Source organism: Varanus komodoensis, unplaced genomic scaffold (genome assembly GCF_004798865.1).
Source record: "Varanus komodoensis strain SLA01 unplaced genomic scaffold, ASM479886v1 scaffold8, whole genome shotgun sequence".
In the NCBI taxonomy this organism is placed as follows: domain Eukaryota; kingdom Metazoa; phylum Chordata; class Lepidosauria; order Squamata; family Varanidae; genus Varanus; species Varanus komodoensis.
This window is the reverse complement of record NW_025336481.1, coordinates 12,091,413-12,104,049: the sequence shown is the minus strand read 5'-3', so window position 1 is coordinate 12,104,049 and position 12,637 is coordinate 12,091,413. Positions and strand designations below refer to the sequence as shown.

The 12,637-nt window shown below is 45.8% G+C and overlaps 1 protein-coding gene across 5 annotated transcripts in view; it reads right to left on the bottom strand.

Annotated features, from left to right (window-relative positions):
- Positions 1-12,637, bottom strand: part of PMEPA1 (prostate transmembrane protein, androgen induced 1) — an 85,257-nt gene that overhangs the window by 19,124 nt on the left and 53,496 nt on the right. The gene's annotated exons all lie outside the window — the stretch shown is intronic.

Genomic DNA, 12,637 nt, shown 5'->3' with positions numbered 1-12,637 from the left:
TTGGAGGGGTCCAGAAATACAGAAAAGCATTAAATAAATTAGCAAACCTATGTAAAGGTACTTGGTATCACGAAGCAGGTGGAGAAATACCCTCAACAACCCGCAACAAGGAACTCAAAATGTGCAAACTCACAAAGCCTCTGGGAGTCCAGTACAGGACCCTCCAGAAGTTTGGTCTACATTTTCCATCATCCTTGGCCATTAGCTTTCCTGGCTAGAGGTGATGGGAGTCATAGGCCCAAGCATCAGGAGGGCTCCAAACTGCCCATCGCTGACTTGAAGGAACAGAGACAGTGAAGGGCTAACGAGTCCCATAAACTGAGTGCCATCGTTCCCAACCGAACGTGGGTGTGAGAATCCTTGCACTGCCGAAAACAGAAGCCAAACTGAAACACAGTCCGACTGAATTAAAATTAACCAGGTGATGGCAAGATTCAGCCAGCCAGGTTTGGATCTGTCATTCCTTAAGTTTTTGTTTTTTTGTTTTTTTAATTACAGGATCGAATAATACAAGGCTGTCTGGAAGGGCAATACAGACAATAGGTTCTCTGGGGCTTAACTTTACTTCAGATAACGCTGCAAGAATTTATGACAACTGAGCAGGGCTGTCCTGGGCGGGACATTTTGGAGGGTTTTCATACACAGGGTCACCATAACGACTGGACGGCACATAGCAACAACGATAAAGCTGCACGAACTCTAGGTTACAGAATCCGTGACATCAGAGACACAGCTTGCTTTGTTAGAGCTCCACAGACGAACACTTCCTGGGTTCAAGCAGTGGGTCCAGCCAAATGGGTCATGCAAAGTTTCATGACTGCCAGTGCGCAATCTGTTTCAACAAAAGGTGATGTAATGTCTGAATCCATTGTAAGCAAGGCTTTGGGTACATGGCCCTTTCGCACTGCCTCATGATGTGTATCAAAGGGAGGACAGTCCAAACCAAAGGAACCATGCTGCTTAACTGGCTTGCACTAGTGGCCTTGTGCCACTCGGTCCTCTGGCCATCAGTGCAACTAGGACAGGACAGAAGGAGATGCAGGCCTCCACTGGCAGCCCTCCATGCCGCTAGCCACGTTCCAGCCGAGCCAGTGAGAAACAATTCTAAGTGCTGTGCAAGCGCGTTGCGTTCCAAGCACAACAGAGTAGGGCTATGCGTCAATGAAGGAACTGTTCGTTCAGCCACCATCTGCAGCAGAGGTGCCAAACGCGGGCATTGCCAGGCACCTGATGAAGCTCAGGGCCCAGCAAGGGGTGGGCACTGCTGGCTCCTACAGCTCCTGGCCCCGTGAGCTGCCTTCCCTGCTGGCACGGCACGCTCGTTTGCCTGGCCCGGGAGAGCAAGAAGCTGCGGCAGAGGCGAGGGGAAGGAGCAACCGTTTCTGCTCACTGGCTTTCTCCCGCTGGGCAGCAGGAAGGGCCAGGGTGATCGCAGGGAAAGGAAGGAGAGGAGGAGGAGTTGACAGCATTACTCAGGGAGAAGCTACTGAGGACACGCTGCCTGAATCTGGGAGCTGGTATCGACCGGCTGTCTTTTCACAGACTAGTTAAATTTAATAAAATGTGCTTATTAGCAGAACCTAAATATAGGTGTCTTCTTTGGGGTGGGATGATGCTGGAAAGAAGTGTGAGATATCGCGTAATCTAATTAAAGGTGCTATTCATTGCTCGCAGGGAAGTCCAACGTTCAACCTTTTCTTCCCTATCTTCTGCTACAATCACACACCAAGAAAAAAAGGCTTAAATTGCCCCTTCCGAGAAGCCCTTGGAGGTGCCTTGAGGTGCTTAAAGCTTGCAGCTTGACTGGATGGGCTACACGAATCTTTTAGGGGCACATCTGCCAATGTGGCAAAACTTTCAGAACATGTACACCTTGAGGGCCATGCTTCCCCTCCCCAGACAACAAGACATTCCTCCAGAATTCAGCCTGTACCAAGCAAATTTGCTGAATGACACACAGCTGATACCAACAACAACAACAACAACGAAGTCTCGCCCTTCCGTTGGAAAAGCACAGGCTTTTCTTAACCTACGCCGATTCCAAGCCATTCCCAGAGGCATGCACATACCAGACTTCCAGACGTAATTTAATTCAGGGCTCCGTTCAGCCAGCTGGCAGTGGCAGCTTGAATGGCTTGAGTTGGCACAAAAGTGTATTGCAAAAGAAGCGGGGGGGGGGGGGGGGTAGGAAGAGGAAGAAATGCAACCCAAACCGCCAAGCAAACAAGAACAAGCAACAACACGCTACTAGTTAAACTTCAGTTGAGTATAAGGACAGAGAGAAAGGGAAGGAAGGAAGAAGGAAGGAAGGAAGGCCTTTGTCCGGAATAATTCCAAGAGTCTGAGGATACGGTGCCCTGGTGAGGTTTTCGAAGGGCAGAATTTGATCCTGGAGACGCAACACAGTCATGGTGTCTATTGTGAGACATCTGCCACATATTGTTATTCCCAGGCAGTTTTAGCCCAGGGAGATGCATTCCCTAAGCAGGCAGCACAGATGCCGCCTTTATCGAAGCTCTCCTTCCTGTCTGCGGGCCAAGAGATTACTGCTGCAAAGCACACAGATGCTCACCTGTGCTTCGGGCAGAAAAGAGACAGGAAAGTAGGTCCTTCCCTCGTGAGCTCTGTTTTGCATGGGACCCAGGAACGCTGGGGAGAAGAAATGGGGCCAGGGCTGAACGGGAGATGGGGCTCAGCAGATGAGTGAGGCCTAAGTAAGGCATGGCGTTAAAGGGGCTGTTTGCCCTTGCACGCTCATTAAAGTCCTTTAAAGTTGCAATGGGGTGAGGGATCATGGTGGAAAAGGGAGCTGGACAAGGGAGAGGCTGGCTGCAGGTTTTCAAGGGCTGCTGGACAGGATAACCACAAGAGCCCCCTCCCTCTTGCTGGCATGGTCACCAGCTGCTCTTGCTTTTCCTCCTCCTCCTCCTCCTCACTGCTGTCATGGCCACCACAGGCAGAGAAACAGGGAACCTCCTGCGCCTCCTTGGGGCCACCATGTGGCATGAGTGATGGGCAAGCAAGTGGGTTGCCAGGGTGATGGAGAGGACCATCACCTGGGAGAGCCTTTCGATGGGCCCCTGCTGCGGTGTGGACCCTCCACAGGTGCCTGTCCATGTACCTGACCCGTGATGCAGCTGACCCATGGCGTGGGGAATTAACCTTTTCTGCTCCCACTCTGCCTCTCCCCCAGTGCCCTCTGGCTGGAAGAGAAGCTGGCAACTCTGCAGCTCCCTCCTTTGGTGGCCAACCCTGACGCCTGGCTGCTATTTGAAGGGAGATGAAATGGGCATCTTGGCCCGGCACTGGCAGCCAACCTTCTAGCCAGGTGAGCTCAGAATATCCCGCAAGCTGTCATGATTACACAGCCGCCAAGGCAAGGGAGTGCTGAGCACGTGTCACATTTCCGCCGCACGTACGGCCACTGCCTGCAGAAGAACTGGACCTGCTGCAGGGCAGTGTGGGTGTTCTGAGCCATGCCAGCTCTGTTCCCAGGATATCTTGCACTGCGACCTGAAGAACGAGAACCTGCCGGCTATTTTAAGCCAATGGATGAGATCCAGCCCCTCCGTCTGTCTGTCCCACCAACAAACAGCACAATGCTTATTCTGTGTGCCCCCACCCCCAGCCGTGTATCTGTGAGGTTCTTCCTTTCAGTCAGATTCCTCGCAGCAGCTGCATCGATTACCAAGCTTTAGTGACTGACACTTCACCTCTCTGCAGTCAGCATGCGGGGGACACTCCGTGACATCACAGCTTACCCTGCTGAATGGGAATAGGCGGAATGTGTAATTTCTAAGTCTATCGCACTCTTTTTTTTTTGGTCTAATCAAAGAGAATGTTGCATGCCTGCTAACTAAGTTTAGGAGGGTAAATCATTTGCCTAGCTAACAGAACAAGACTTCTGGTGTTTAACATTTTCAGGCTATGGAAATGGTTTGGAAATCTGACGTGAAGCAGCATTTGAAGTATATGCATTTGTGAACTTGCGGTGTGTGTGTGCCTTTACCTTAGCTACTATTTTTAGAATGGCATTGTTGGCTAAAACTGGGAGAACATTAGGCAAAATGGGTTGGTAGATTTGAGGGCTCCTTACTTTTCTTTCTCCTTCTACCACCATGATCTGAACAACATAAAGCCTTAGGACAAAAATAACCCATTTCAAATTATTACAAGGGTTGCTTCGCCCATGCTCTGTGACAGCTGAGCATATGCAGAGTGCCCTTCTCAAGCCACTGAGGGACTGGACCCAGTACCAATGGAGGCAAGAGTTATAAGCTAGTCAACTTGAACACTAGTCTGTGTGTGTATGTTTAAAGCACACGGAAAGAAATTGGTCCAGGTTATTGTTGATGGTGGTGGTGATGATGGAAGAAGCACTTAAAGGAAGACACCAAGCACCATGGCTAATTATTTTTATCCAGGCCGTGTTCACAGCGAAGCAGTCATGGAAACCCTTGCGAAATCTGCTTTCATGGTTTGGAGGAGGAGGAGGAGGAGGAGGAGGAGGAGGAGGCATCTGGAACAGAAAAGACTATGCCTTGCTGTTGATTTTTAATCAATTAGTGAGTGCTGACTGGGTTAAAAAAGCCAGGGTGGGAAGGATAAACTTAATGGCGAGATTTCCTTCTGGCATCGAAGAGTGGCTAAGTGTCAGTGAAAGCAAATGAAATGCCAGGCGGACACCTCAGCTCTGCCACTCACTTTGCAGCACAATCTGCTGCGTACCACCTGCTGTGCCAGCCACTGGCTCTGTCCATTCCTGCTCCCCCAGAACTGCACTTCTGCGATTTCTTCCCAAAAGTGATCCCAATAACTCCAGTAACTCTAAAGCATATTCTTATTCAAAACAAAACAAAACCCACTGCCATTGCTTTAGCTTGATTGGCTTGTTTAACTTTGAATTGATTAATCTGGGTTCAACGTAACATATTTGCTGATCTGGCTAGTCAGCTGAATATGGTTTTTATAAAGGGTGTAACTTTTTATTATTATTATATGGAGTAATTTCACTATTTACATAATTTAACATCCAGCTTTTCATATCATGAGTAATATCACATAACAGCTTACGATTAAAACAACAAAACAGCAGCTGTATAAAAATCATTACCTCCTATAACAAATACTAGCAATAAAACATACTATAAAACAACTTATTTGAGGGGGAAACGGCAGGCCAAAACTAAAACTAAAATCAAAAAGCTTCTTTGAGCTGCTTTAAGTCCATGTGATTCAAGCAACGTAACCATGTATACAATTCCAAATTTAAAATTTGAATACAAAGACAGTGGGTGTCAACTTGCCCCCACCAGTCTGCTGAATTCAGTCAGTCCACTAATCTTGGTACCTATGGCAGCCCGCACTGAGCATAATAATAAAAAATAAAAAACGATGTTATAATCCTGGCATTTAAATAAAGCACGCGTGTTGGCAGCAACACCCCTCCTAGTCCAGTAGCCAACCTATTGAACTAATAAAAACACACTTGGCCAAGATAAATGAATTCGGTAAACTTACAACTGTTGACTTGGGGCTGTCTACTTAAAGGAAAGCTAAAACATAACTGGGAAACTGGCTGATAATTTTGTCCATGCCTGTTTTCTTCTGGTTCTTTTGATTCCACACCTCCAAATACTGGTGTGATGCCCTTCGTGTAACCCAACCCAAATTTGTGCTACCCTGATGATCCACACAGCAACGGAGCAGTATTTACTAAATGGTTTCCCCAATGTCTTCAGCATCTCTGGGAACGAACAATAGCAGTGGCCGCCTCGCTGGGACCAAATTTGTCGTGGGGGCCGAAGGACAGAGGCTTTGCCTGGCAACAGCACACCGCTCTCCCGCACTCTCCCGCTGCTAGCTTCCCTCACCGCCTCTCCATGCGCAAAGCAAGAGCACCATTCTCCATTCAGCGGGTACCATAAATTGGGCACATTGTTCCAAACACCTCCATTCTTGCCACAGTCTCTCACAGGGGATTGTCTAGCGAGCCTGTAAATAAACAGAGCCCTTTAAATCGCCTCCAAAACTGGGGTGGGGTGGGGTGGGGTGTGGGGGAGAAGAAGCAGCGCTTTCCTTTGTACCGTAATGAGATACATGTCCAAAAACGTGGCACAACTGGCGTCAAGGTTTGAGGAGGTGGGAGAGACAACAAAGCCCCGTCACACACAGGGCCGTCTGCCTCATTTGAATGTTTAGCCCTTTAACGCGAGGAGGGGGACACGCATTCAAGGGCCGCCTTTGTAAGGAAGGCCTCTGCCTTGCCAAAAGGGACGAGAGGCCACCGAAAGCATGACGCGCAGGGCGCTTTTGTTTCGCCGCCGCCACGAGGGGTTAAAGGTAGCAGGAACCCAGCCGGGGGACAATCCCCTTGTCTTTGCGCTAACTGCTCTCACCCAGGGCACGGCTGGCTGCGTCCTGGCCAGCTCCGAGCACTCTGGCAGGCAGACAAGGGAGCCTCGAGGGTGGAGCCCAGGCCGGCGGCTTTTGACAGCCGCGTCACACGCATGAGGCCACTCGGTACTTTCCGCCTGATGGGAGAGTCGCAGGGGGCCGGGATAAGTTCAGAGAGAAGCCCATGGAGTTGGCTGCCTGCCCCTCCCCTCAGAGCCAGTCCAATTTTATGAGAGCGTCTCTTTGAGGACAGGAAGGGTTCCCACAGAGGCTGTATGGGGGGAGCAAGGCAGTGGCCTGCGTTTCAGGAGAATAAGTGCCTTTTCAACACACTAGGATTTGCAGTGCGCTGTGCCAAAAGCAAGCCGGGGCGTTCTTTTTCCCTCCCGCAAGGGCTCTGTTTTGCTCGCTCGTTTTTGTTGTAGCTCTAAGACCATGTGCTTGACTTTTCACATCACCATCACTGTCTTTTTGATAAAGTTAAAAAGAAAAGGAAAAAGATGCAGTCTGTTTATTGGGGGAGAGAGAATCTCACATTTCAGTGGGATATTCCTGGAGATTTCAGATTATATGTCCTCTGAGCATGTCAGCAATAGTAATGGTCAGATGAAAACAGGCATCACACCAACAGAACTGCAAAGAGAACAAGGTACCTGAATAATTGGTGGCCATGGGATGCAGCAGCAGGTAATTCCTACACCTTGAACTCAGAGGGTCCATTTCCCCACCGTGGGGTGGGAAGGGATGCCCACATCTTTTTCCTGTTTATCTTTTATTCTTTGCCAGACTGTGTGAAGCCCTTACTTGGCCCTGTGACTATCCAAAGCAATGTAGACCATGGTGCAAAAATGAGACCCCACCCACTTTTTTTTAGTGGTGGCAGCCCATCCCTGGACCGCTGTTCTTGTGCTAAAGAATATTATTTTGGCACTGGGCTTTTTAAAATTGCCCCAGCTTTTTAGATATTTTGATGTTGTTTAATCTTACAACTATGGTTTTTGAAGTGATTTTAACAGTGCCTCTGTCATTAATGTTCCATGCTGTTCTGTTGTTTTACTATTTTACTGAGATGATTGTTGTTTTAAATTGCTTGTTTCAGATGTTAACTGCTCTACAAACTTTTCCAGCTGAAAAACAGAAAGCAAGGTGAGGACAGATACATTGATACAGATAGTATTCTACTATCAAACAATTTTTGGAGTGTTAAACATCGGTATTTTGTATACAATTCATTAAATTAGATAGCAAAACATGTTTACTACTGGCTAGTTAATCAGTGGATTTGTCAAATGAAATGGTTTAGCAACTGAAAATTATTTACTCTCCTGGCAGTCCTAGAATTCTTGAGAAAAAGTATTATCAGGGTGCATGATATGCAGGCAATGCTATTCCAACAGTTTTACCACACATAAACCAGCATGAAAAGTGGGGTTTAGCACTGAATATGGCTGCATTCAGAGCCAAAACAGGCATTAAAGACATCACTATGATTTTCTTTCTCTCTTTCCCCCCCATAGAATAGACAAAGGAGCTTCATCTGAGTTGGGTCCCTAGTAGAAGGAACTTTATCCTTCTGCCCCCTGTGGAGGGTCTCATTTCTACAATCACCATTGTTTGGCCCCTGAACCTACCAGCCACCAACCACTTGTCTTCATGCATGCATAAATGTACATGCACAAACACCTACACACAACTTCTCTATACGGATCAAGGATTAAACTATTCAGAAAGCCCATGAGCTGTGAATGGTATAAAACACTTCTTAAATAAATAAATAGGGTGATGAACAAAAGATGAAAACTGCCTAAAATCCTAAAAGCTGATAGGCATTTTTTCAAAGCAAAGAATGTGTACACACCTGCACATCAGTGAGCAAACTATTTTCATGCAACAAGCATCCTGTTAAGTCAAAGAGTAGAGTCTTTTGCTGACAATGGAAAGCACAGAAGGTAGGGAGCACTAATTTCCCTTGGAAGGGAATTCTAAAGAGTTGGCGCCACTCCTGAAAAGGCTCTGTTAGCACTGTGAAAGAAAGCCCAGGACTTCTGAAGTACAGGCAGGTATGCATTTATTGTGGTTGCAGGATCTGAGTTTCCTTACTGTTTATATTCTTGGTAAAGAATGGTATATTTGATAGAGGGAATATGAACCCATCAACAGCACCAAAAGCTGTCATTCATTCATCCCTATCATATAGATGGATTGGGAGTAACTCTTGAACATTAACATGAAGTGGGAATCATAGTCTTAGGGGATTAGGTTATTAACCTGGAGCTCTATTCTCACTAGATTTCTGTCCTGTTATCTCCTCCATGATGCCTATACTGTACTTAAACAATTATTGTGTGCTGGGGGGGGGGGGTCTCCTTTTTGCTGTAACCAATAAACAGCTTATGCATCACTACCTTCCATCTCATAACCACATCTTTCCTGCCACTATTTCCAGAGTGTACCTGTCCTGCATAATCTAGGAGCAGTGGAAGTAGAAAGGAGGCATCATGATATCTGCTATATATTTTATCTTCCCCGATCCCAGAGATACACAAAGGAGAGACTTCACAACAACCCTGCAAGGTCGATTAGGCTGTGACTGGCCTGAAGTCACCCGGTGAGCTTCATGACAAGTGGGGAGTAGGACCCACGTGTTCCAAATTCTAATATAGTACTCTGACCACTACACTACACAACAATTAGTGCTCAGGGCCATTTTCTTTTATTCATCAATTATATATTTAGAAGCTAGTAGATACACCAGGAGCTAAATTTACTTATTCAAAATACTAGTCAAAAATGTTTGGAGAGAGGAGCCCGTTCAAATCTAATCTCAGGTTAATATATTACTAGTGTAACCATGCAAAAAACTTGATCACTTTGAAAAAAAAAAAAGACCCTTGGAGGAAAGGAAATAAACTGCAAGAATTTATCATTCAGCTCACGTCTATTTATGTTGTGTGTGCTTTTAAATCCAACACATTTTGTATTTGGCTTCCTAATCATTGTCACTTTTCAATTAGAGGAGACCTCATTCCATTTTTCTCTGTAATTTCCCCCAGGGAAAGGTGATGGATGCACCAAGCTTTATGAGACGGACAAATGTGGCTTCAAAATGCAAAGTAAGGTCACACTAATTTAATTTAGCATATTTTTTACTCCTGAATACATTTCAGAGGCAGGTTCAGACACTGCATTGAAGTGACACAACCTGTTTCTTTGTATTTTCTGTCTAGACAAACAGTGACGCTTTGGGAATCCAGGCAGCAGGAGCACTGAGCAATGCATAGATTGATTTTGCAAATAAGTATTTTTCACGCATTCCCATAAGCGTTATCAGTTTCAAGAACTGAGTGAAAATACTCATCACCAAGGGTTGCCAGCACTCATACAATTGTCTCAGGAGTTTTTGCAATAGGCAGTTTTCTTCAATTATGGCTGTAAACCTCAAACCACTTTTTCCAGTGGGAATTAATGAGGCTTTTGCAGAAAATGTGGTTCTTGACGACCAGGGAACACACTGATTGCACCTTTTTCAGTATGATGGGCAGCATGGGAAGCTTAGCTGTGCATTGTGCAAGGGGCAACCACAGGTATGCTTACAGACATGCACAAGAAGTAGGCACCCACAAAATCTTTGCTAACAAGAATTTGCTCTCCAAAATCGCCTTTGTGGGGCAAATTCATTTTATCTATAGTGAGCAAATCCATAAATCCCCTTTGTGGATCTTAGTGGCAAATAGTCTCTGAACAAAGACTAAAAACAAAGCCAAAGATTGTTCTGACAGTAGTCAACATTTGACAGATTTTGCGAGCTGACACATAGTCAACATTTGACAGCATCTGACTAGTTAACACTCATTCTTTGACAGTATCCATCAGCAAGGAGAGGCCAGTATTTCATAGTACCCAGTAAGTCACACTCAAGCAAAACAGTATCTCACAGTAAACTTGCAGAAGCATTTTGTAATTCTTATCTTTACTTAATTCAGTTAATCAGAAAACATTCCTTGAATGGTCAAGCACAAACAATAGAATTTTTTAAAAATGGCATCAAATTAAAATTTTGAAATTCAGATATTGACGCTGGGCACAAAATTGTGAAATGGAACACTAAATAACGCTTGCGGAGCCAAGTTAAATCTTGCTAACATATTGTTAATTACTTGTTTTGAAATGCTATTGAACTGGTGTTTGAAAGGTTATTGTGTTGGTACAGTTTTCTTGATTGAGCGATATTTTGAGGTGGTTCTGAGCGGCACTGGTCATGACTAACTGGTGAAAGGCAGCATGCAAATAAAGAAATGAGAATGAAAGAAAAAAGTGATCTAACTTTATAGAAGTCTTCCTGCCTGATTACCTAGAGGCAACCCTCACTTAGCACAGATAACTGGCTGTGCTTCCATTTCCAAGTCTGTTGGAAACCACAGAACAGCTTTGGTACATATCAAACAATCACACACTTTGGAAGAGGGCACCTGCACACATCCTTGCAACCAGGGAAAGAGCATACCTGATGCTGAAACTCTAGAAAGGTTCTACACAAGGTGGCAGGTGGCTAAGGGTCAGCCAATGAGTTGGATATGCTCAAGAGAGATTTTTGGACTCAAACCCAGTCCGAAGCATTGACTACGAAAATGCAAAGCATACAAGGAGCTAAAAAACAAAAATGATGGAATGATGCACAGTCACAATTAACAAAGCTTGTGCATTGCATTGGATGTTGCACTGGACTTGGATGAATCAAATTCAAATCCTTGCTCAACCAAGAACCCCACAGAAAAGAACCCTCGCCCACAGCGTCAGTGTGTCATCTGCTAAATGGGAAGAATGATGAAGTAACTACTTAGCAAGGTTGCTGTGCAGATTGATAACACTGATCATGAAGTACTGCGCAAAATACAAGCAAAGGGTTCAATGCGTACGTGATTACTGATTGTGCTTAACCAATGAACTTAGTTTTGAAATTTCAGGAAGGAATGTGGTGATGTACTTGCTGTTCCTTTATTAATGTTTACAGAACTCCTTATTCTGCTAGGTATTTTCGTCTTGTTATGGCCACAGTGTAAATCGGGAGGTGGGGGAAGAATGGCTCGCCAAAGGTCGTGTGATGGGTATTTGGTGGAAATGAGAAAACAAGAGCCTTTCTGAGTCACAACCTACACTTAGCCACTGCCTTAGAACTCTGGCAACTTTGGAAACATCGCAGTCCTTTAGGCCAGGGGTACAGCTGCATCTTTGGGAACAACATGCGCAAGCCCTTCAGATCCCCAGAAAAGAAAGAGGAAAAGCATTTTCTGAGCAGGCTCTCTGGTTCTTCCCCTAGAATCCCTTGGGCTTCCTAGAACACATTGCTCAAAGGCTTGTCTCTGCCTTGGCATGTTCTACAAATATGACCCTTTCGGGAAATATAGAGCAGCTTCCTAGAGTTTTTTCCTTTTGGGAACATAGAGGCCATGGGTCCACCTAGCCCAATATTGTTAATGCTGACTGCCAGCAATGGCTTTCCAAGGTTTCGGGCAAGAGATGCCAGAAAGCAAACCTGGAACCTCCTTCATGCAAAACATGCCCTCTTCCACTGAGCCACTCCCACTTGCCCCTGATATTTCTGGAAAAGTTCCAGGTAAGGGAATGTGGGATGTCCTGATGCTAATCCAGAGTGGATTAGAGGAGAGAGAAGGACCAGAAGCCAGGATGACCGGGTGGCTTGAGAAGGGAGGCTGCTGAGACGAGATTCCATTTGATTCAAACAGGTGCCAGACCTCTGAGCAGAAGCTGGAGTTGAATAAGTGTGCTTGTTGGCTCTGTGCTACCTGTGTTATCAGAGTTGGCATGCCTGGGTACACCAGCTGCTCAGCAGCTTGAGCATGGGACCCATCCTGCGTGAGAGATCTTGGAAGCAGTTGGTTTCTAACCATATGTGAATAGTCTAGATGGTCTTTCTTGTTCTGTTCTCAGTGTGTGACCATGCAGTTGCGTCCCATGAGTTGTTTGCGAATGCCTCTCTATGAGTCTCCACACAGAGATGTGCAGCTCCCAACATCCCAGCAGAACCCAGTAAGGCCCTCAGTGCAGAAAGATTATGACCTAAACAGAGCATTGTTGCCCATTTTATGGTCCTCCAGAGAACAAAGGGAAGCAAGCAAAAATAGGTGCATGTCAAATTCTGCCGACTGTTATATTTTCCACATTTCAATATTCAGTTGACAAACTGGATGGGTCTGGTTTCTTTCCATGCATGGAGCCTTTG